We start from the raw sequence: 26,446 nt of genomic DNA, 5'->3' as shown, positions 1-26,446 counted from the left end.
GTCAACAGTAATGCTACCGGGGAGCGGGCGGGGGGGGGGGGGGGGGGCGGGGGGGGGGGGCTATTTTCGATCGGGACGCCCATTCCGAATGGTGGCCCAAGGTGGAGAGTGATGGGAATACGACACACCTGCGGCTCTGCATATACCTGCATGCCAAAGGCCTGGGACTCGCAGCTGGGCACTGCTCCTAGCACCATAGGGGACCAGTCCCAATTTTCCCCTGACTAGAGCACTTAGACTCCGGAGAATCCCGCCCATTGATTGTTAACCATTGAACGGTGACAAGGTTAATTGTTGGCAAGTACATCAAAATTAAAGTAAAAGAACTTATAAGGCCAGAGGATGTAGGAGCAGAAACAGGCGATTCGGCCCATCCGAGTCAGCTCTGCCATTCAATGAGATCATGAGTGATCTGATATGATAATCCTCAACTCCACTTTCCTACCTTGTCCCCGTAACCCTTGATTCCCTTACTGATTAAAAACCTGTCTATTTCAGCCTTCAACATACTCAACCACCCAGCCTCTACATCCCGCAGTGGCGAAAGACTTGACAGATTAACACCCATCTGAAAGAAGAAATTGCTGCTCATCTCTGACTTAAATGAGTGACCCCTTACTCTGAGATTATGCCCTCTGATCCCAGACTCTCCCACTAGAGGTAATAGCCTCTCGGTATCTATCCTATTAAAGGCCACTGAGAATCCAATATCTCTCAGAAATGTTGCCTCTCGTTATTCTAAACTCCAATGAGTACGGGCCCAACCTACTCAACCTCTCCTCGTAAAAAAATCCCTCCATACCCGGGATCAACCTGGTGAACCTTCTCTGCTCAGCCTCCAATACCAGTATATGTTTCCTCAGATAACGGGACCAAAACTGTTCACAGTATTCCAGATGTGGTCAAATTAGTACCTTGTAGAGTTTTTGCAGACTTCCTTATTTATACCCCATTTCCTTTGAAATAAAGATCAACATTCCATTTGCCTTCCCTGTTAGCTACTGAACTTGCATGCTAGCTTTTTGTGATTTATGCATGAGGATCCCCAAATCCCTCTCTGTTGCAACTTTCTGCAGTTTCTCTCCATTTAAATAATATTCAGCTCCTTTATCCTCCCAATGAAAGATACCATTTTAATAAAAGCCCTATCTTCAATTCCTGGTGTTACTCGTCAAAGTGATATAAAATGATACGCGGATTATTTCAAAACTTGGAAGTATCATAACTTGTGAAGAGGGTGGTATTGAACTTCAAAAGGACATAGACAAGTTGGTGGAGTGGGCAGATCGGTAGTAGATGAAGTTCAATGTGGAGAATGGTAAGTTGATGCATTTTGGTAGGAATGACATGGAGAGACAAGATAAAATAAGAAATACAATCGTTTTTTTTTCTTTTTTTTATAAATTTAGAGTACCCAATTAATTTTTTCCAATTAAGGGGAAATTTAACATGACCAATCCACCTAGCTTGCACATTTTTGGGTTGTGGAAGCGAAACCCACGCAAACACGGGGAGAATGTGCAAACTCCACCACGGACAGTGACCCAGAGCCGGGATCGAAGCTGAGACCTGCTAACCCACTGCGCCACCGTGCTGCCCCAGAAGTACAATAGTTAAGGGGACCCAGGAGCAGAAGGACCTGAGTGTATTTGTCCATAGATCATTGAAGGTGGCAGGACAGGCAGAGAGAGCAGTTAATGAAGCACAGAGTATCCTGGGCTTTATTAATAGGGTCATAGAGTACAAGAGCAAGGAGATCATGCTGAACTTATACAAGGCATTAGTTAGACCTCAGCGGGAATATTGTGTACAGTTCCAGAAGCCACATTTTACGAAGGATGTGAATGCATTGAACAAAGTGTCGAAGAGGGTTACAAGATGGTTCCAGGGATGCAAAACTTCAGTTAATAACTTTATGAAGATAGATTGGAAAGGTTGGAGCTGCTGTCCTTGGAGAGAAGAAGGCTGAGAACAGAGTTGGTAGAGACGTTCAAAATCAGGAGGGGACTGTGCAGAGTAAAGAGGAAGAAACTGTTCCACTCACAAAAGGAACTAGAACGAGAGGGCACAGATTTTACGTGATTTACAAAAGAAAGAAATGTGTTGTGAAAAAAATCTTTTTCACCTAACGTATGGTTGGGGTCTGGAATGCATGGCCTGGAAGTGTGGTGGAGGTGGGTTTAATGGAGGCTTTCAAGAGGGTGTTAGATGATTATATGAATCAAAACAATGTGCAGGGGTAGGGGGAAGAGGCCGGGGACTGGCACTAAGTCGTGATGCTGGTTTGGAGAGCTGGTACAGACATAATGGGGCAATGGCCTTCTTCTCCACTGTAACAATTAACAATTTATTTTTAATCTTAAAAAAAAGTTACAATCACTTGGCCATACCAGAATATGTATATGTCAAGTGCCTGAAGGGTCTTTCGCTGAGATTATCTTTGGTTTCCTGTTATGCGTGGATGTGTTGAGAGGGCCTGATTGGAAAATAACATTTAGAATATTATTCCTTTCATGAGGAAATGGCCAAACCTTGGTGTTCATAAATGCCACTGGTCCCACCAAAGATTTGGAAAAGTACTGTCTTCTTCCTGAAGTCGGAAATGACAATGGGGAGCGTCACAAGACTTAGGATTTTGAAATTAATAGTGCACACAGGTTCGTGTGGTTGGGGCAGTAACTTTGAATGTAGTAGGAGAGAAGGTTGGATCAATCAAGAAGTAGTCAGGCCACCCCAAGTTTGGATGTTAACCGTCTATAAAATTGCATGAGAAGGAATGTCCACGACTTCAAGTTTAGGGACAGAATGAGTTAAGGTAGAACTGGTGTAATGAGCATAAGCCTCTAGATGTCTCTAGTATGTCTTGCTATGTTTGGTACGATAATAATTTAAAATGTGAAACTCGCAGAACATCAATAGTGAGTGACTTTTTTATTGTATTAGACAGTTGGGATCCGTTCTGTGATGTCTTATTGGACTGTCAACTGTCTCCTCAGAGAAGTGAGCATATGGCCAATTCTTAGGCTGTTAGAATCCAATTTGAATGCAAGCTTCAGTTATGACTGAATTGAAAGCTGTTCTGAATTTTTATCAGTTCTTGGTTGATCTGGTAACTGAAGCAGCTCACAGACGTAGAACATTATTTCAAGAGCAGAAAGACCTGACGGATAGTCCTCGCATTCATTCCATCCATGCTTTTATTAAATACACAGAAATACTCTTGATTAGCTGTATTGTCTCTGCCCGTGAATGGTAAATGTTGCTGAAATAACACCCTCTGAAAAAAAGTTTTCATTTAATTTTGTGCACTGCCTGAATGTGCCAGAACTTTCTGAATTGTTAAGGTTGGGGCCAATGACACCGAAACATCATCCCTCACTTTCAAAAAAAACACGCCAAAAAAAACGCTCTTCAACCAATCCATTCCCACTGAATACAGTTCCTTACTAATGGCTGCCAGCATCCTAGCTGAAAGGCATCTTAGTGGTCATTGGCCTATATAGTAAAACTTCCAGAATTGGCACAGTCAAGGATGCATTGTGAAGGGAGTTTTAGTCCGCATTTAATCCATCTGGGTCAGGTATTGAACAGCTGCCAAGGTCAATGTAACTATATGCCTTTGTAAATCAGTACATTTGTCGTATATCCTGGCCAGGATTCTCCGACCCTACGCCGGGTCGGAGAATCCCCGGGGGGGTCTCAAGAATCGCGCCATGCCGCCCCGACGCCAGCTCGCTGATTCTCTGGCACCGATTTTCAGGCGCCCGCGGGATCGCCGCCGCGCCAGTCAGGGGCCGTTGGAAGCTGGCACCCGGCGATTCTCCGGGCCTCAACAGGCCGAGTGCCCGCCGAGTTCGGCCGTGTCCCGCCGGCGTGGGTTACTCAGGTCTCACACGGCGGAATCTGGAAGGTGTGCCTGCGGGGGCCGTCCTGGAGGGAAAGGGGGGGGGGGGGGTGGGGGGGGGGGGGGGGATCCGACCCCGGCAGGGCCTCCACGGTGGCCTGGCCCGTGATTGGGGCCTACCGATTGGCGGGCTGGCTGGTTCCGTGGGAGCCGATGTTCCTCCGCACCAGGTCCCCAGGCCCCTGTAAGGCTCCGCCATATCGCTCAGGGGCTGGTGCGGAGACAGGAACCCACGCACATGTTCAGAATCAGGCCGTCCGTGGTGCGCATGCGCAAACTCACTCCGGCCGTGCCGCTCCGGCTGGAGCTGCGGAGACCACTCCGACACCAACCTAGCCCCCTAGGAAGGGGATCATACCGGAGTGGTTCACGCCACTTTTCACGGCGGCATTGGCCGTGGGATTGGAGAATCCCGGCCCATTTGTTTTTCGTGTATGGAATGATCTCCTGGTCTGTACGAAGAACAATGCTTTTCACTGCACCTCGGTACACGTGACAATAAATCTCAATCTTCACAGGTGTTTAGTGGGTGGAGGGGATTGGGGGGGTGGAGGGGATTGGGGGGGTGGGGGGGGGGCGGGGGGGGAGGGGAGGTAGAGAATGTGGTGAAAGGTAAATTTATTTAAAGCTGCAGTCTAAAAAGCAAAACAAAACATTTTTTCATAAAATATAATTTTAAAACAGCAAATAGCTTTGAGTAGTATTGCGTTACAGTGATTTATTTGTTTTGAAAGTCCCAACTGCTAAATAGTTCTTTTAAAGGTGAGGTTCTGGGTAGCTTCATTAAACTCTTGAAACTCAGTCTCCTCTCCACTACCTCAGGACGATGGGCCAGTAACAATCTTTCACAGGAGCAAAAGTAGATTTTTCTTTTCTTTGTTTGACGAAATTTCAATACAAATATTACCTTTGGAATATTCCAGAATCTCAGTAGGAAACATAAAATTACTCAAGGGTTCAATCTTTCAAATGAAAATTTGAAGAATCTGTTTATCCTGCCCGTAATTTAGCAAAGGTCTGAGCCTCCAATATAAGATAGCAAATATTGACTCCTGGATCACATAATATGACATTTTCTGTAGACCTTTGAAAATATTACTTGAGTAAAGACTTATTCAAGAGGCTAAATGTCATATTCAAATGTCCTTGTCTCTATTAGCTCTAGTATTATCTTTTTCTAGCAGAACTGTTGAAGGAACGGAAATTGTTGTTGAGTGTTGCGAGTGTTGAATTTCTTGAATTCATTTCAGTACAGCCGCTCTCCTGCACGAGCTGAGCAGTCTGACCCACGCCCTTACGCCAATTCTTGCCAATGGTCGCGTGGAGGTCCATGGTAGGTTAGCTGAGAGGCGGCGAAGAGGTGGGACAGAGAATCAACAATTGAGCTGCATTGTTGATTCTGCAATTTGCTGATGTTTGAATATCAGCGTGAGGAAAGCTACCCAAAGACTTAAAGCTTTCCAGAGTGTCACTGCAAAGGAGAGTCCATCATATTTGCACAAATTCTACACAAAATTTCAGTTCTTAAAACGGTTTTTGTAAGTTATTTCAAAGTTCTGAGGTGGAGATGTCGGCGTTGGACTGGGGTGGACACAGTAAGGAGTCTTACAACACCAGGTTAAAGTCCAACAGGTTTGCTTTGAATCACTAGCTTTCAGAGAGCAGTGGGAGGCTGCACTCCGAAAGCTAGTAGAATCATAGAATCATAGAATTTACAGTGCAGAAGGAGGCCACAGGGCCGGCTCAAGGCACCGGCAACTCGGGCAGTCGCCCGGGGCGCCATGTGCTAGGGGGCGCCAGAGACTCGGGTCCCGCGCATGCGCAGTTGGGCCGGTGCCAACCAGCGCATGCGCGGTGGCCGCACTCCCCCAGGGTGGCCGCACTCCCCCAGGGTGGCCCCCCCCCGTCCATCCCCCCCCCCCCCCGTCCGTCCCCCCCCCCCCCCCCGCCTCGGGTCCGTTCCCCCGCCCCCCCCCCTCGGGTCCGCCCCGCCCCCCCCGCCCCCCCCTCGGGTCCGCCCCCCCCCCCCGCTCCCCCCCTCGGTCTGCTCCCCCCGCCCCCCCCCCCCCCCCCCTCGGTCTGCTCCCCCCGCCCCCCCCCCCCTCGGGTCCGCTCCCCCCCCCTCGGGCCCCCCCGGGTCCGCCCCCATCAGCCCCGCCCCCTCTCTGCCCTGCCCCCTCCCCCCCTCTCGGCCCCGCCCCCCCTAAGGGCGCCGAAGTTCAGCTTGCCCGGGGCGCCAGCAACCCTAGGGCCGGCGCTGGGAGGCCATTTGGCCCCTCGAGTCTGCACTGGCTCTTGGAAAGAGCACCCCTCTTAAGCCCACACTTCCAACCCATCCCCGTAACCCTGTAACCCCAGCTAATCTTTTTTGGACACTAAGGGCAATTTAGCATGGCCAATCCGCCTAACCTGCACATCAGGAAACCCACTCAGATACAGGGAGAACGTGCAGACTCCACACGGAGAGTGACCCAAGCCGGGAATTGAACCTGGGACCCTGGCCCTAGTGATTCGAAACAAACATGTTGGACTTTTTACTGATTTCAAAGCACAGGGTGGGAGAAATCAAAGATTTGACATGAAAGGGCAGGGAAATGAGATCTAAGTGAGATAGAATCATAGAATAATTGAACTTAAAGTGCAGAAGGAGGCCATTTGGTCCATCAAGTCTGCACCGGCCCTTGGAAAGAGCACCCTACCAAAGCCCACATCTCCACCCTGTCCCCGTAACCCCATCTAACCTTTTTGGGACACTAAGGGCAATTTAGCATAGGCAATCCACCTAATCTGCACATCTACTGTGGGAGGAAATCGGAGCACCCGGAGGAAACCCACACAGACATGGTGAGAACGTGCAGACTCCGCACAGACAGTGACCCAAGTCAGGAATCGAACCCGGGTCCTGGGAGCTGTGAAGCAACTGTGCTAGCCACTCTGCTATTGTGCCTGCCACACGCAAGAATGTGCTGAAAATTTCAATAAATCTATACTGTTTGGGATTATGAGGCAGATAAGATAAATATAACTGGCTGTATAAGGAAAATACAATCACGTTATTTCACATGCTTCTGAGCACAAAGATATCAAGCACGACTAGTTGTCTCTCTGAAAAGAATCGTTCTTTGCCAAATCTGTTCCTTCAACTTACCAGTTTCAAGAGCATTTAGGCAAAATGCTTGTGTAAAATTTAGCATATATGGTATACCGTGGGCTGGATTTTACTGGTCAGCCCTGTGCAGACAAACATCCGGGCGGGCATCTAATGTAGGATGGCATGACATCAGCAGCATGCCCGCCACTTGCCTGCCAATGCCACGATCCTATGGGCAGTGGAAGAGCCATTGAGTGGGCCATTCCATTGCAACTCCAATTTAATTGGCAGCAGCAAATACATTTGCCACCTTGGAAACCACCAAATGTAACCTGCAGGCTGCTTGCCAGTGAAAGAGTAGAGGGTGGGAGGCGGGTGCGGTGGGGGGGGGGGAGGGGTGGGGGGGGCTTGCGGTGGGGGCATCCATCCTTACAGCGCCCCCTGTGACAATCAGAATCCCCCATAGTTTTGCCCACACATTCCTCCCACCCCCACCATCCTGTCCAACATTTTCCCCTCACTCTCGCCAGGGTCTGTTAACAAGCCCTGACGGGAACCCGGGCGTACCCAGATTTGGGACATCCATAGTTCCTCTTCCTCCCAGGTCCCCAGAATTATCTGGGTGGTATGGTGGCACAGTGATTAGCACTGCTGCCTCACACGCCAAGGACCCGGGTTCAATTCCAACCTTGTGTGGAGTCTGCACGCTCTCCCCGTGTCTGCGTGGGTTTCCTCCGGATGCTCCAGTTTCCTCCCACAGTACAAAGAAGTGCAGGTTAGGTGGATTGGCAGTGCTAAATTGCCCCACATGTGTCCAAAAGGTTGGATGGAGGTTTCCGGGGCAGGGTGCTCTTTCAGAGGGTCGATGCAGACTCGATGGGCCAAATGGCCTCCTTTTGTACTGTAGGGATTCCATGATTCTATGAATATCAGCAGCGCTCATTGATCCTGATGTGGCCAATTGTCCAGCAGCTCAATGAGGCAGGGCGTTCTCCTTGAAACGACAGAAATCCACCTCATATCAAATAAAGCCAAGCAGAAGCAGGCTTGACCCTGACATTCACACTGGAGAGCAGGGAACCTGCCTTCAGCAGATAATCCAGCCCTATGTTTATTTATTCTCTACGTATATCAATTGGTTTATCATCCAAGATAACGTATATATTTTTTGGAGGGGAGACTTTCATGTGGATAGCAACATGACCTGTACACTTGTGCAGTTTCATGTGTATTTTGTAGTTTACACTTTGAAGTCAATCAGTAGCAAAAGGACCTAAACACTCCAGCAGTGGTTCAAGCATGGACATCTCCTGTGTGAAATCTGTGCACTCACTTTGGGCCCATAAAATGGGTGCAAGAGCATTGAATTTAGGACATAATATTTGGAACCGGGCATTCTAGTATAGGTTAGCCACGCAATGTCTCAGAACCTAAGCAGATATTACCCCAGGTGGTTTCTAGATTAAATTTAGAAATTCATTCTTAGAGAATTGCAACTTACAGATATTTTGTCTGGTTGATTAACATCAAAGGCTGTTGTTGAATGAGATTGTCCCCTGTGCTTCAACTATCGTTCAGCTAGTGAATTGTTACAGCTGGGATCGCAACAAACTCCATTCGGCCCTTTGTCAATTCCTTTAACTCTTTGACCATCTGTCTCTTATATGGAAGAATTCCAAGGATTTATACAGCTTTGTGACTTTTTAGAACATGGAACATACAGTGCAGAAGGAGGCCATTCGACCCATCGATTCTGCACCGACCCACTTACGTCCTCACTTCCACCCTAACCTCGTAACCCAATAATTTCTCCCAAACTTTTTGGACACTAAGGGCAATTTAGCATGGCCAATCCACCTAACCTGCACATCTTTGGACTGTGGGAGGAAATCGGAGCACCCGGAGGAAACCCACACAGACAGGGGGAGAATGTGCAGACTCCACACAGACAGTGACCCAGTGGGGAATCGAACCTGGGACCCTGGCACTGTGAAGCAACAGTGCTAGCCAGTTGTGCTACCATACTGCCCACTTCTGGTGGGTCAAAGACGTCAGAGCATATCTGAGGTACCATCCAAAATCCAATCACAATGCAAATCCTGCCACCATCCGCCTCCCCCAGCTGACAATCAGGGGCATCTTCACCCCCTCCCCACAACATGCATGCATGAGCGTGACTCAATCCCGCCATGATCCCCATCAGAATCCGATCACGCCCCCCACTCCATCTGACCACCTGACATATCCCCTATTAGCCACCCATGGTCACCCCATCAAACACCCTATCAAACCCCCAACAGATCCCCCCCCCATCAAACCCCCATCAGAGGCCCTATCAAACCCCCATCAGGTACCCTATCATACCCCCATCAGACCCCCCCATCAAACCCCCATCCGACTCCCTATCAAACCCCCATCTGACCCCCCCATCAAACCCCCATCAGATCCCCCTCATCAAACCCCATCAGAACTCTCCATCAAACCTCTATCAGACCCCCTATCAAACACCCAGCAGACCGCTCCATCAAACCCCCATCAGACCCCCTATCAAACCCCCATCAGACCCCCCCCCCATCAAACCCCCATCAGACCCCCCCCCCCCAATCAAGCCCCTCAGACCCCCTATCAATCCCCCATCAGACCCTGCATCAGAGCCTGTCATCAGAACCCCCATTGGAGGTCTCTATTGGAGGTTCTGATGGCGGGTTCTCAGATGAGGGTCTTTATTGGGGGTCTCCAATGGGGTTCTGATGTGGGTCTGATGGAGATGACTCATGGGAGTCCGATAGGGGATTTTATTAGGGATCTGATGGGGGTCCGGTGGGCTGTCTGGTGGTGGTGACTGATGGGGGTGACTGATAGGGGAGACTGAAAGGGGGTCTTATGGAGTTTCTATGGGGGTCTCTGATGGGGGAAATTGATGGGGGATCTGATGGGTGAGTCTGATGAGGAGAATCATATGGGGAGTTCTGATGGAAGATCCAATTGGAGCTAGACGCGGTTTCGAGAATATTTGTGACATTAATATCCACAGAGGCCTCTGTAAATATACACATGGTTGCCTTTTGGATTGTCATTGACTTGCGCAATTTCCAGAAAGTCATGGAGTTTGCGCATCCTCCCCATGTCTGCGTGGATTTCCTCCGGGTGCTCCAGTTTCCTCCCACAGTCCAAAGATGTACAGGTTAGGTGGATTGGCCATGCCAAATTGCCTCTAGGTGGCATACGGGGATAGGTTGGGGGATTGGATTGGGCTTAGGTAGTGTGCTCCTTCAGAGGGTCGGTGCAGACTCAATAGGCTGAATGGCCTCCTTCTGCACTATAGTGATTCTATGTTTCCAGCAATGGGGAACTCCTGACCTCAACAGAGCTCCTCCAGAGAGTATTCATTGTTTAGCCCTTCAGCCATTCACAAAGTTTACCCTGAATTTTTACAGTTCTGAGTTGAGCCTTCCATGTGGCGCAGTTGGACCAGCCAACCCAGGACATAGTTCAGAGGCAGGCACAGTGGCTGCCAGGTGCTGGGATGGGCTGCATAAAAGGCCCACCTCCTGCTGTGGGACTTTATCTCAGCCATAATGAAATAGTAAGGCCCTCTATCCCTCTCTCCTCACATTCCCATACACTCCTCATGCCCCAACCATGACATTTTAAAATAATAATCTTTATTGTCACAAATGGGCTTACATGAACACTGCAATGAAGTTACTGTGAAAATCCCCGAGTCGCCACACTCCGGCGCCTGTTCGGGTACACAGAGGGAGAATTCAGAATGTCCAATTCACCTAACAGCACGTCTTTCGGGACTTGTGGGAGGAAACCGGAGCACCCGGAGTAAGCCCACGCAGACATGGGGAAGACGTGCAGACTCCACACAGACAGTGACCCAAACGGGAATCGTTTCCCTGGTGGGTTAAGCAACAGTGCGCCCTTTAAGGATAGTGCTCTGATCTCTGTATAGCCGGGCTTGCCAGCTCTATGAGGCCCTATGAATGATGGTGCTGAACATGCCTCCTGAATTTCTTCTGACAAGGTGTCAGAAGATAGAGACAGAAAACCTGTGCTGGATTCTCCGATTCTGGGGCTATGTTGTAAGCGTACTTGTGGCAATAAAGATTATTACTATTACTCCCCTCTCTCAGTGCTCCCTGCCACTGCCAGGTTAAATGTCCAACCTCGGCCCTCAACCCAGGACAGACACCTCCACACTCCCAGCGTGGTCATCACGACTGGTTTTCGATAGCGTGACATCACCCGCCTGGGGGGGGGTTAAATCACCCGGGGCTTGAAGGTACAGCGGGAAGCCATTTAATTGTATTTAAATAAATGGAAATAAGGCCATGAACCTTATTGGATTGGATTTGTTTATTGTCACGTGTACCGAGGGACAGTGAAAAGTATGTTTCTGCGAGCAGCTCAACAGATCATTCAGTACATGGGAGGAAAGGGGAATGAAACAAAATTCAAGAAAATACATAATAGGGCAACACAAGATATACAATGTCAAAAGGTCTCCAAGGGCCTCGGAGGATCTTCAAGCCTGCAAGAGAAGATAAAAGAGAGAGGTTAGTAATAATGTTAGCTTTAGAATTAATTTTTAAAAGATTAGAACGAGTATAAGTTAAGTAAAAAGTGGATCTGTTGGGGAGAGCTCGCAGAGAGTCGCCTCGCTCCGGCACCATCTTGGAAGCATCAGATCACCAATAGGGGATAGGGACGATCTCAAACTGAGATCTCGCCAGCCCAAATCCCATTATGTCCTTCTCGTGAGATTTAGCGGCCATAAGGGGATTTACACGTGCGTCGATCAGGCCTGAAAAACCGCGCCTGTTAGCTCTGTTTCTCTCCATAAATGCTGACAGACCTGCTGAGTTTATCCAGCATTTTCTGATTTTACTTCTAAGATCGCATGGTTTGTTTATGATAAACGGTATACTTTTCCTAGATACTATTTTGGGGCTAAAGGAACGACACCAAAATAATTATTTTCCATTGGTCTTGTTGTTTCATTTTGTGTCTTTTCACAGGATTATATTGGACAGTGAGGCATTACTTCAGATGCTGTAAAATCTCTGGGATTAATCGGTAGCAAAGCACAATAAAGAAAATGAAGTTGAATGGAAGGTTGCCCTGAAAGATACAGAAGAGTAAACATAAGATCAATACCTGGGAAATTAACTTGACCCCACCCCGAGAGTGAGAGCGTTACATTTACTTTCAGTGCTTTCGGGAAAGATCAGAGTAAAGAGGTGATGGAGGTGAGGGCGACTGGTCAGATCTGCGCATTGAAGCCTGACAAATAAGAGCACCGCATCTCTTTCAGCCCCAGCAGGAAAGCGGGACCTTGAGGGAATAACTTTGCCTTTGTTGGGAACCTATTGCATTATAGATAGCGTTTTAATAAGGTCGCTGGTCTTCATTTCAACTCATTATTGATCCTGCTTTAAATCGTAATCAATGTGAGTGTGCACAGAGTGCAGCCGATCTGTAGAATTTCCACTCGCAGGCAGAGAGGGCTGTGATTCCACACATCATTGCAACAAAGTTCTGACCGTTTTGCTTCTCCCAAATGCGGGCACTTGTGCATTGAAGTTTAAAGTCCTCGTCGTGGGGTGGCATGGTGGCGCAGTGGTTAGCACTGCTGCCTGCGGCGCTGAGGACCCGTGTTTGATCCCAGCCCGGGGTCACTGTCTGTGTGGAGTTTGCACTTTCTCCCCGTGTCTGCGTGGGTTTCAACCCCACAACCCAAAGATGTGCAGGTTAGGTGGATTGGCCGTGCTAAATTGACCCTTAATTGGAAAAAAATTATTGGGTAATTTATAAACGAAGAAAAAATAGTCCTGGTAATCTTTGTCTTGTGAATCAAGAACAATAAGGGCTGGATTCTCCGATTTTGGGGCTATGTCCGGAGGAAGCGTGTGGTGTTATGACCAAAAAGTCAACGGCGCCCCTGCACCGATGCTCTGCCCCGTGGGGGGCTAGCAGCCGTGCCACATTTACCTGCACATACGGATGCAGAATGGCCGAGTCTGTGGCCGCGCATGCGCAGGGCGGCGACCCGTGGCGGCTGCGGCGTACAACATGGCGCCGGCCATGTGCAGACCCGGCCTGCCAGATAATGCCCCCTGTAACTCTCGCCACCCCCGGGCCACCCCCCCACCAGTTCCCCCAGCCCTCGCTGAAGCCCCCCCTGCCAGCTGAACGGCCCCTCCCACCCCCTCCCCCCCCCCCCCGACTGCGGCGGCGCTGGACACAGTCCGCAGCCGCCATGCGAGGTTCTCGAAAACTGTGAGCACAGGTGACCAACGCCGTCGGGAAGTCGGCCCATCGGGGTGGAGATCGGGCGAGGGCCTCAGGTGAGGTCCGAGTGCCGTCCCAACGGCGTGCGGCGTACTCAGCGAATATTCCTTTTAGAGGCGGCGGAGCGTCCAAAAACGGCGGCGCCCTCAATTTCAGCTTAAAAACAGATTCTCCGGCTAATCTCCGAACGCAATTTTGGCATCGGCAATCGGAGAATCCCGCCCAAGGTGTCCGTCGTATTTAGAAATAATGCCAGTTTTGAATGGAGTCGAGCTCAAATGCAACTAAATGCAACTAAACTTCTTGTGCCTCCTTGTTTTACATGTTTTGAAATCTGGGAATGACGTCTGGATTTATTGCGTCTGCCCCAACCGGATAAAAGTGAGCTGTTCGAAATAAACTAGTTCCAGAAATGCAAAAAGGAAGAAGGGATCACAATCAAATTGTAAAATGTCAGAACGTTTGTCCATTCAGTACTGGGGGCGTGCTTGGTCAGAGTGCCAATGCCACTATTCAGGATGCATTAATAGGAGTTGAAAGGTTGCAAAGCAGAGGGAGATCAGGAGATGTGTGCCTCTGGAACTTAATGTAACCAAGGCACACATGTGAGGGAGAAGGGAAATGAGGGCACCGCTGATGGAGTTAAGTGGTCAATGGGGTTTCCCATTGTAGGCAGTCCCACGCCGTCAGGAAACCCCCCCCCCCCCAGGCTGCCGGCCAAATGGAGAATCCTGACGGCGGAGAATTCAGCCCATGATGTTTGAAGTATAAATGTGGGCATGGACTGATTGGGCCAAATGGCCTTTTCCTCTGGCGTATAGTCTGAGCAATCTGCCCTGATAGCTAAAGCGCTTGGGTGGCCAACTCGACTTGGATGTATTCCTGGAGGGTTTTAGCACATGACATCTCACCCCTGACTACTCCACCCAGTCAAGCAACCTTATTCTCCTCCATTGCTATTATATTTTGAAACAATAAATGATTGTTCACAAACAAAGTGGAAAAAAAAAACATACATTTTTCTTTAATGTTCCATTGGGTTTTTTTTCCCTCAGGTGAGATGAATCTTTGAAGCTGGTCACATGATACACAGAATAGGACAACCTCTATCTGTACTGCAATTGTGACTTTCATGAATCTACAGCTGGGCACGACTTGAGGGATGCCCTGTTAATGAAGGGAAATAGCTGCCACACTGTACTTTATTTTTTTTATTCATTCATGGGATGTAGGTGTTGCTGTTAAGGCCAGCGTTTTGTGCCCAGTCCTAACTGCCCTCGAAAAGGTGGTGGTGAACCGCCTTCTTGAAACGTTTCTGTCCATGTGGTGTAGGTATACCCATAGTGCTGTTAGGGAGCGGTTTCCAGGTTTTGACCCTGCAATAGAGAAGGGATGGTGATATAGTTCCAATACAGGATGGTGTGTGACTTGGAGGGAAATTTGCAAGTGGTGGTGCTGTCCTTCTAGGTAATGGAGGTCACAGTTACGTTAGGTCTGTCAAAGGAGACTTGATGGGTTATTGCAGGGCATCTTGTAGGTGGTACACACTGCTACTGTCATAATATACACACAAGTATATGATGGTGCATAGACAGACACTGACTGATACACTGAATGACCAATCAACACACAGAACACACCAGACAGGACACGGCCACTATAAAGCCAGAGGGCACTAGTTTTCCCGCTCTCTTGGGATGCAGCCTCTAAGACAGCCAGAGCCCGTGATCAGCAACACGAACATCCACCATGTGCTAGCAGGATAGTCTGGTCAGGTTAGCCTCAGGTCTCCAGTCAACTCAACAAGTGTTGGTAGCCTGTCTCTCTCACTGCTACGGTAAACGCAGTCCTCGCAGACCCAACATAGCCAACACATCAGCTACCACTGTGCATTGGTGGTGGACGGGATGAATGTTTCTGATGGTGGATGGGATTCCAATCAAGTGAGCTACTTTGTCCTGGATGGCGTTGTTGGAGCTGCATACATCCCGGGAGGAACAGAACATTCCATCACATTCCTGACTTGTGCCTTGTCGATGCTGCACAGGCTTTGATGAGTTATTCTCCACGGAATTCCAAGCCACTGGCCTGCTCTTGTAGCTGGAGTACATAAGAACATAAGAACATAAGAACTAGGAGCAGGAGTAGGCCATCTGGCCCTTCGAGCCTGCTCCGCCATTCAATGAGATCATGGCTGATCTTTTGTGGACTCAGCTCCACTTTCCGGCTCGAACACCATAACCCTTTATCCCTTTGTTCTTCAAAAAACTATCTATCTTTATCTTGAAAACATTTAATGAAGGAGCCTCAACTGCTTCACTGGGCAAGGAATTCCATAGATTCACAACCCTTTGGGTGAAGAATTTCCTCCTAAGGTCAGTCCTAAATCTAATTCCCCTTATTTTGAGGCTATGTCCCCTAGTTCTGCTTTCACCCACCAGTGGAAACAACTATCTATCCTATATAGTCCCTTCATAATTTTATATGTTTCTATAAGTTCCCCCCCCTCATCCTTCTAAATTCCGAGTACAGTCCCAGTCTACTCAACCTCTCCTCTTAATCCAGTCCCCTCAACTCTGGGATTAACCTAGTGAATCTCCTCTACAAACCCTCCAGCGCCAGTATGTCCTTTCTCAGGTAAGAAGACCAAAACTGAACACAATACTCCAGGTGTGGCCTTACTAACACCTTATACAGTTGCAGCATAAACTGCCTAGCCTTAAACTCCATCCCTCTCGCAATAAAGGACAAAACTCTATTCGCCTTCTTAATCAGCTGTTGCACCTGCAAACCAACTTTTGCGACTCCTGCACTAGGCCACCCAGGTCCCTCTGCACAACAGCATGTTTTAATATTTTATCATTTAAATAATAATCCCTTTTGCTGTCATTCCTGCTAAAATGGATAACCTCACATTTTTCAACATTGTATTCCATCTGCCAGACCCTAGCCCATTCACTTAACCTATCCAAATCCCTCTGCAGACTTCCAGTATCCTCTGCACTTTTGCTTTATCCTTCATCTTAGTGTCGTCTGCAAAACTTGGACACATTGCACTTGGTCCCCAACTCCAAATCATTATGGGCCCAACACTGAACCCTGAGGGACACCACTAGCTACTGATTGGCAACCAGAGAAACACCCATTAATCCCCACTCTTTGCTTTCTATTAATTAACCAATCCTCTATCCATGCTACTGCATGGATTAACGCCATGCATTTTAATCTTATGCAGCAACCTTTTGTGTGCCACCTTGTCAAAAGCTTTCTGGAAATCCAGATATACCACATCCATTGGCTCCCCATTGTCTACCGCACTGGTAATGTCCTCAAAAAACTCCACTAAATTAGTTAGGCATGACCTGCCCTTTATGAACCCATGCTGCGTCTGCCCAATAGGACAATTTCCATCCAGATGCCTCGCTATTTCTTCCTTGATGATAGATTCCAGCAGCTTCCCTCCTACCGAAGTTAAGCTAACTGGCCATAATTACCCGCTTTCTGCCTACCTCCTTTTTTAAACAGTGGTGTCATGTTTGCTAATTTCCAATCGCCGAGACTACCCCAGAGTCTAGTGAATTTTGGTAAATTATCATGTGTGCATTTGCAATTTCCCTAGCCATCTCTTTTAGTACCCAGGGATGAGGGCCAGGAGACTTGTCTACCTTTAGCCCCATTAGCTTGCCCATCACTACCTCCTTAGTGATAACAATCATCTCAAGGTCCTCACCTGTCATAGCCTCATTTCCATCAGTCACTGCATGTTATTTGTGTCTTCCATTGTGAAGACCGACCCAAAAAACCTGTTCAGTTCCTCAGCCATTTCCTCATCTCCCATTATTAAATCTCCATTCTCATCCTCTGGAGGACCAATATTTACCTTAGTCACTCTTATTTGTTTTATATATTTGTGGAAAGATTTACTATCTGTTCTTATATTCTGAGCACGTTTACTCTCATAATCTATTTTACTGTTCTGTTGCCCCCTAAAGATTTCCCAATCCTCTACTACTCCCATTAATCTCCCACTAATCTCTGCCATTTTGTATGTTTTTCCTTCAATTTGATACTCGCCCTTATTTCCTTAGATATCCACAGTTAATTTTCTCTCTTTCTACCGTCCTTCCTTTTTTTGGTATAAACCTTTGCTAAGCACTGTGAAAAATCGCTTGGAAGGTTCTCCACTGTTCCTCAACTGTTTCACCATAAAGTTTTTGCTCCCAGTCTACCTGAACCAGCTCTTCTCTCATCCCATTGTAATCTCCTTTGTTTAAGCACAAAACACTCGTGTTTGATTTTACCTTCTCACCCTCCATCTGTATTTTAAATTCCACCATATTGTGATCACTCCTTCCGAGAGGATCCCTAACTATGAGATCATTAATCAATCCTGTCTCATTACACAGGACGAGATCTAGGACCGCTTTTTCCCTCGAAGGTTCCATTACATACTGTTCTAGGAAACTATCGTGGATACATTCTATAAACTTCTCCTCAAGGCTGCCTTGACCGACCTGGTTAAACCAATCGACATGTAGATTAAAATCCCCCATGATAACTGCTGTGCCATTTCTATATGTATAGTTTCCACATACATGAGTAGTCAGATTGTTGGTCCAGTTCAGTTTCTGGTCAATGGTAACCCCCCAGGATGTCGATAGTAGAAAATTCAGTGATGGTAATGCCATTGAATGTCAAGCGAAGATGGTCAGACTATCTCTTATTGAGTTGGTCATTGCCTGGCGCTTGTGTGCCATGAATGTTAGTTGCCAGGTAGCAACCCAAACCTGAATGTTGTCCAGGAGTTAATGTATGCAGGTACAGACTCATCCAGTTTCTGAGGAGTTACAATGGAACCGAGCATTGTCAGTGAACATCCCATTTCTAATTTCTGAAAGAGGCAAGGTGAAGCAGCTGAAGATGTTTGGGCCAAGGACGCTATACTGGGAAATTCCTGCAATGGTGATCACTTGGATCGACCAGTTGATGACCGGTTACACTGGAACTTCCCTAGTTGCTGGAATGGTGTTTGCAGAGTTCAAAAGGTCAGAGCAAGGCACAGTGGTCCGAGTGAGAGGAAGAGATGATACCATAAAGGAAGTGAATAGAGAAACACAACCCCTTGTTTAATCCTCCAAACAAACTCATGTCTCCTTACATGGTCATTTTAGCCCCTCAAACAAGAACATTGCCTCCTGCCCTTGAGTCAGCCCGACTTTGTCCAACATTTGCTGACTTCCCAATGTATTGTTGCTTTTGTTGGCGAAGAAACAAAGAATCTCTTTCACATGCCATCATAGAAAACAAACGCAAGGAGGCCTTTTATTGTTCATGTCAGTTTTTTTCTTCATTGCCGATTTTACATTGTCAGTAAAGATGATAGGTCATATGGGCTTGCAAAGTACCACAGTGAGTCTGTCAACCAATTCTTCATGGGACTTTTTTTATGCATAACTAATGCCATATCTTGGATTGAGTTCTCTTAATTGTGTCGGAAATGATTTGGATGATTTAGTACACAGATAACAAAACTGAGAGAAGTTTAACCTACCCTTGAAGTTTGTGCAGGACAACATATTGTTGCTATGCTGTATGGTCTCAGTTTTCCCAATATCAACAGGGCCGTGATTTACCGGAAATGAAGCAGAATCCCGTATCGGGCAAGTTCAGCTGGATTTTCCCCGGTGCTGGGAACGCTGAGAATGACCCTACTATTAAATGTGACTGCTTAAGTAATGGGTCTCGGCAAGGAACGCCCGCCAATGCCGCACTTATTTCCGTTTCCTGCATTAACGAGCTCTGCTATATAATGAGATCGAGTGCTATTTTTAAATGACACCCCGATCTCTAGAATCGGCCCATGTCCCAACTCACCTCTGAGGGAGTCATCGAGCCCCCTTCTTCCCACTTCATAAGGGCAGGGCACCCCTGGCAGTGCCCCTGCCATGATGGCAGTGGTCGGGGCGGGCCGAACGGAGGGCAGGGGGGGGCTCATACTGGTCCAGGGTATTTTTAAACGGGTGGTCCAGTTCGGGCACCTGGCCGATTGGGGGCACTATTTCCGCAGTTCAGCCCCGTGATCTGAGTCCTCTATGGACTCAGACCACAGCCATGTGCATGCGCGGCTTCTGACCCAGACGTGCGAGGGGCTGTATCTGCAACTGGAGCTGGGTACTTCACAACGGCTCCCTGCCACCCCTCTGCAGGGCTGTGAATGTGTGGCCTTTTTATACCATTTTTTCTAGAGTAAAAGGCCACAATTTTCATGATGGCGTGGGGACATAGTCCCTGAAACGGAGAATCCAGCCCTATGTTTCTGAATCTTATCATTAGAGCTTGATTCTACTTGTTACTGAAAATCTTATTCTGAAAAGGGTGAACTGAATATTTAAAGCAAAATAAAGCTTATTTAACACAGATCAATGGGTCACTAGATTAAACACAGAACAATTACAGACCCAGACATGGAATATATCTATCCATTCATCAAAATAGGTGCTATAAATTCAATCTTTGGAGAAGTGAGATGGGGGAGAGTTGGTGTGTGGTCGGACAGCAGGTTAAGCATCATGCATGGATGGATACTGAAATGTATCTAAAATACTACACCATCTTCTTCCACATATATTACATTTAATATAATGTATCTACTTGTTATTCAGTATGAATTTCTTATTTTATGTTGCGAGGCAATTGATGAGGCAGTTTTCAATCACAAGTAATTTATTGAATCACTAAGAACTATATATACAGGACAGCACAATTACTACACAGATCCCATTCCCCTGACTCCCAGACTAACTCTGATCAAACCCCAAAGCCAGACCCGCACTGAAAGACCTGATAGGCTAATGGTCACGTGCTCTGTTCTCATAGGTTCAGGGCCTGTCACGTGGCCCAAGAAGTGTCACCTCTTAAAGGGACCACGCTAGATTACAGCAGGCCAAGGATGGACATGTGGACGTGGGAGCAGGACGGAGGGTGAATTGAAATGGCAAGTGACACAAATGTCTGGGTCCGCATTGGGAGCAGCAAATGCAATAGACCAGATTGAAGGAGGTGCACATGAAGCGCTGCCTGACTCGAGAAGAGTGTTGAGGCCCTCGGATGGTGATCAGGGGTGAGGTAAAGGGGCAGATGTTATACCCTCTGCAATTGCATGGGGAAGGTATCGTGGGAAGAGGGTGAGGTGTTGAGGGGTGATGGAGGAATGGACCAGGGTATCCTGGAGGGAACAGTCCCTGTGAAATGCTGACAGGGGGAGTGAGGGGAAGGTGGTGGAGGCATCATGCTGGAGTTGGTGGAACTGGCGGAAGACGATCCTTTGAATGCAGAGGCTGGTGGGGTGAAAAGTGAGGACTAGGGGAACCCTATTCTCGTTCTGGGAGGGCGGGGAAGGGGTGAGGGCAGAGCTGCGGGAGATGGGTTGGACATGGTTGAGAGTCCTGTCGACCACAGTGGGGGGAATTCAGGATTAAGGAAGAATAAAGACATGTCATCAGCACCGTTTTGGAAAGTGGCATAATCTGAACAGATGTGACGGAGGAGAAAGAACTGGGAGAATGGGATGTAATCCTTGCAGGATGTGGGGTGTGAAGAGTTGTAGTCGAGGTAGCTGTGGGAGTCAGTGGGTTTGTAATGGATACTAGTGGAATGACTATCCCCGGAAATTGAGACAGAAAGCTGAAGGAAGGGAAGGAAGGTGGGAGATGGACCATATGAAGTTGATAGCGGGGTGGAAATTGGAAGCAAAATTAATAAATTTTTCCAGGTCCAGGCGGGAACATGAAGCAGCACCGAAACAGTCATCGATGTACCAATAAAAGAGTTATGGGATGGGACCAGAGGAGGACTGGAACATGGAATGATCCACATACCCCATAAAGAGATAGGCAAAACTGGGACCCACATGGATCCCCATAGCCACACCTGTGGTTTGGAGGAGGTGTGACATGTCAAAGGAGCAATTGTTCAGTGAGAGGAGGAGAGTGGTGGTGGATGAGGATTGTTCGGGCTTCTGTTCGAGGAAGAAGCGGAGAGCCCTCAACCATCCTGGTGGGGAATGGAGGTAGAGAGGATGGGACATCCATGGCAAACAGGAGGTGGTTGGGGCCGGTGGACTGATCGATATGAAGTAGGGCATCGGAGGAACCGTGAATGTAGCTGTGAAGGGACTGGACAAGAGGAGAGTGTGGAGTCAGGATAGGAAGAAATGAGTTTGATGGGGCAGGAACAGGCTGACAAGATGGGCCTATGGGGACAGTCCTGTTTGTGTTTGTTTTATGGGGATCATGTTGTACAGACAGGCAACGCCTGGTGCTGTTTGCACACTCTCTTCTCCACTTGCCCCTGAGGCAGGATGCCCGTTTGATCATTCACCCGTGCCACTCATAATTTGCAAATCAATTATTAAATTCCACGCAATTAATCACCTAAACTAAATACTGGGATTAATTCCTGAAAAGGCATTAAGCCCGCTGAGAGGCACTAATACTTCTGTGGAAGTGATAGAGTGTTCAACAGTTCAAAGCTTCAGTTTATTACTCAACCCACCCAGCCATCCCCCATGTTTACGGCACACCTGTCTCTTCAAATACTCTTTGGTTTATATCGTCCTAAACCCTAACAAAAGAATGGGGATGGAGGATTTTATAGACTCCTGGAATCATAGGATCATAGAATTTACAGTGCAGAAGGAGGCCATTCGGCCCATCGAGTCTGCACCAGCCCTTGGAAAGAGCACCCCACTTCAACCCACGCCTCCACCCTATCCCTGTAACCTCAACTAACCTTTTTGGACACTAAGGGCAATTTACCATGGCCAATCCACCTAACCCGCACGTCTTTGGACTGTGGGAGGAAACCCACGCAGACACAGGGAGAACGTGCAGACTCCGCACAGTGACCCAAGCCGGGAATCGAACCTGGGACCCTGGAACTGTGAAGCTACTGTGCTAACCACTGTGCTGCCGTGTTGCCCTGGGGTTCTTCGGTCCCCCAGCCATGTGTTTCTTGGCAGCGCCGTTCGTTGATGGCGGGGTTCTCTCTTCCCGCCGCTTGTCAATGGGATTCCTCAGTAAAGCCACCCCACGCCACTGGGAAACCCACGGGCAGGTATGCGCTGCTGAAAGAAACAGAGAATCCTAACGGTCAGAGAATTCCGGCCAATATATATATTTATTTAGACATAGACATAGAACAGTACAGCACAGAACAGGCCCTTCGGCCCTCGATGTTGTGCCGAGCAATGATCACCCTACTCAAACCCACGTAGCCACCCTATACCCGTAACCCAACAACCCCCCCACCCCTTAACCTTACTTCCTAGGACACTACGGGCAATTTAGCATGGCCAATCCACCTAACCCGCACATCTTTGGACTGTGGGAGGAAACCGGAGCACCCGGAGGAAACCCACGCACACACGGGGAGGACGTGCAGACTCCGCACAGACAGTGACCCAGCCGGGAACCGAACCTGGGACCCTGGAGCTGTGAAGCATTTATGCTAACCACCATGCTACCGTGCTGCCCATTCTCATGTTTATTTTTCACCTGCTTATTATAGATAATCAATAAACTGACGGCAGTTGAAAGGTAGAGGATTTGACCCTTGCAGACACTTATGCTTGTTTTTCATGGAGAACTGGCTATCTGTCAGACTGCCTGCATATTAAAAGAATGTCAAACTCGCACACCAGCAAAATAAAAATCGAAATCCAAAGATTTTGCACAAAGACAACGTGGCAAAAACACGGAAATAGATTTTTTTTCTCCTTCCTGCCCCGCATCTCATTAATCCAGTTAGGATTTGAAAGAAAAACTAGGCCCTCCCTGTCGTGTAAACAAATTAAAGGACACGTAATCTCTGCAGAATTATCCTTCACCCAAGAAAGTTGAATGAATCGAGAAGCTTAAATGGGATCATTCTTTCAGCTTCTGTTATCAGAGTAGGATTTTCTGAGAGAGGGAATGAAGGATCTTGGTTGTGAATGATGGTAATTAAAGCCAACACATTATAGCTTCATGCGAGATGGTGATCATCTTAGTGTGGGATCTGCAACAATGAACTCTCCGGGTTTATAGTTTTAAGCAGAATTCACTTCCACCGCTTTCTTGAATGATTAAATAGCAAAATAACAGCGAAAAAGAAGCACACAATTGTCTAGAAAATCCCTTAAATTCTCTCCTGCCTCTTCAGAAGTTAGGAATAAGTGCTGAGGTATTATTACAGGGTGGGTAACTCTTTGGCATCTAGCTCACATGTCCAATCTTCACGTGTGTACTTAGGGAGCACGCATCATCAAGCTATTACCACTGTGGTTGCTATGACATCACAGATTACTAAAATCATAAACTGCACCTTAAATGGATGTAAAGTTCCTCTGATGACTCTTCTAACCATTTGTGCCTCCAAACCCACCCACCATCCTGACTTGGAATTATATTGCAGTTTGTTCAGTGTCACTGTAGCATTTCAGCAAGGTGTTGTGATGTTCTTTGTGTTGCGTATTTGGGATGGTTGGCGTAGTGTTCCACAAAGACCACAGTATAGCTTTTACTTAAACAAAGCTATGATTTTATTTACACTACTGAACTGGGTTTCAACACTTCGTCCTTTAGAATATAGAATGATCAATAACATCGAACTACACCCACCTACTGCTAATCTCACTAACTGGTATAAACTATAATCTAACCTTCTCACACTAACTACTCTTATGACCATCACTAGCTGTCTCCTGCATACACTCCTCCCCTAAGGTCTAGCATCACTGCTTTATATAGTTGTATCTGCAGCTCCCCTTAGTGGCTATACTTGATATTACATTAACCCTTTGAAATGCTGCTGGCTATGATAAGACCACAGGTGGCTCACCACCACCTTCTCCGGGGCAATTCAGGATGAAAAATAAACGCTGACTTTGCCAGAGGCACTGAGATGCCATGAGTGAATAGAAAACAAATATAGGAACAGGAGTGGATTACAGAGCCCCATAATTTTCATAGAATCATAGAATTTACAGTGCAAAAGAGGCCATTCTGCCCATCGAGTCTGCACTGGCCCTTACAAAGAGCACCCTACTCAAGCCCATGTATCTACCCTACCCCGTAACCCAGTAACCCCCCACTTAACCTTTTTTGGATACGAAAGGCAATTTAGCATGGCAAATCCACCTAACCCACACATCTTTGGACAGTGAGAGGAAACCGGAGCACCCGGAAGAAACCCACACAGACACGGGGAGAAAGTGCAGACTCCACACAGACTGTGACCCAGCCGGGAATCGAACCTGGGACCCTGGAGCTTGAAGCAACTGTGCTAACCACTATGCTACCATGCTGCCCTTTGAGCTAGAATCTATTGTTCTTTTGTGGGAGAAATTTCCATACTTCGACCAACATTTGTGTGAAGAAGCGTTCGCTAACTTCTCTCCTGAATAGCCTGCCTCTGATTTTAAGGTTCTGGAGGGTGGCATGTGGCGCAGTGGTTAGCACTGGGACTATGCTGCTGAGGACCCAGGTTCGAACCCCAGCCCTGGGTTGCTGTCCGTGTGGAGTTTGCACATTCTCCCCATGTCTGCGTGTGTTTCACCCCCACAACCGAAAGATGTGCGGGTTAGGTGGATTGGCCACGCTAAATTGCCCCTTAATTGGAAAAAAAAAATTGGGTACTCTAAATTTAAGGTTCTGGCCCAACTTGTTCCAAAGTGGGAAAAGTTCATCTCTCTCAACCCTTGCAAATTCCTTTCAAAATCTTAAAACTGTCATCCCTTAACTTTTTTCATTCCAGCGAACACAAGCCTGGTTTATATAATCTCTCCTCAGAGTCTAATCCTTGGAGCCTGGGTAACATTCTCGTGAATCTGTGTTGCAGTCCGACAGAGGTCAATATCTCCTCTCCAAGGTGTAGTGCCCTGAACTGTACAGAGCATTCCAGATGTGGTCTAATCAAGACATTGCTGTACAAAAATCTTCCTCCCCTTCACATTACAGCCCTGTGGTTATAATGGTTAACATTTCTTTATGCTTTTTGATTATAATTTTGTCATAAACCAACCCTCACCTGAACCTTGGGCATTCGTTACGGGCACTGTGCCACTAGATGTTCCTATTCCATGAAATATTGGGCGCGATCTAACGGCCGTGCTGCACCCAACTCGATACGCGGCTGATAAATCCCACGGGTTTACCCAGCTCATTACGCCTCACAATATCTGACGGGATCTCGCGAGGCGCTGCGATCTGGTTCCTGTCCACAGTAGGCGGGACCCAGACTTGCATATTCAAGTGTACAGTCAGGCTCATTTGAATATGCCCTCCCCGGAGTTATCCGAGGCACGGGATCTAAATCCAGTGCCTCGGAGTCGCTGAGCTCGCACCATTTAGCCCTGGTCCCCACCAATGTGGACCAGGAGTATCGGCACTTGGGAGACCTCCCAGGCATCAGGTGATAGGGCTCTTGGCAGGTTGGTAACCTGGCACGCCTGATGTCACCTGGGTGCTGTGGCACCCTACTGGCACTGCCATCTGGGCATCCTGTCAGTGCCTCCTAGGTGCCTAGACTGCATCCGCAGCCGCCACGTGAGTATCCCAAACGGCAGGAGCATGAGTGCTCTACGCCGTCGGGACTTCGGCCGGTCGGGGGCTGGAGAATCCTCGGGTCTGCTGTTTTTTTCAGACCAATTTATATGCCTTTTACTTGGAGCTAATACAGTCTCTGATTTGCCTCCCCCTTCTGAACCAGCCACACCGTTTACCTGGCTGTCTCTCAATGTGGCAGGAGGCACACCCAAAGGGGCAAGACATGCCCTTAGTTTGCTACTGAAGTGCCTTAATGTGGCCCCAGTGAGCACCTTTACCACTCGTGACAAAATGGAATGCCAGCCAACATCTTCCCATCTCGCAGATAACCCCAGAAGGGCTGTTAAAATGCAGCACAGTAATTCTTTAAAATACACGCAGAATTAACAGAATGAGCACTGTTAATGTCTTGTCAAATTACATTGTTAAGATTTGTTAATCACATTGTTACTGTTCAGCAAAAAAGGTGATGGGCATCAATTGTCTTTGAGCACATATAAATAGGGAATATTCCATGACTGGTGGGCACCGCAGGGGCTGCCGTGGATCACCAGGAATTATATTTTG

Source organism: Scyliorhinus canicula, chromosome 11 (assembly GCF_902713615.1).
Source record: "Scyliorhinus canicula chromosome 11, sScyCan1.1, whole genome shotgun sequence".
Classification (NCBI taxonomy): Eukaryota; Metazoa; Chordata; class Chondrichthyes; order Carcharhiniformes; family Scyliorhinidae; genus Scyliorhinus; species Scyliorhinus canicula.
This window is presented reverse-complemented; position numbering follows the sequence as displayed.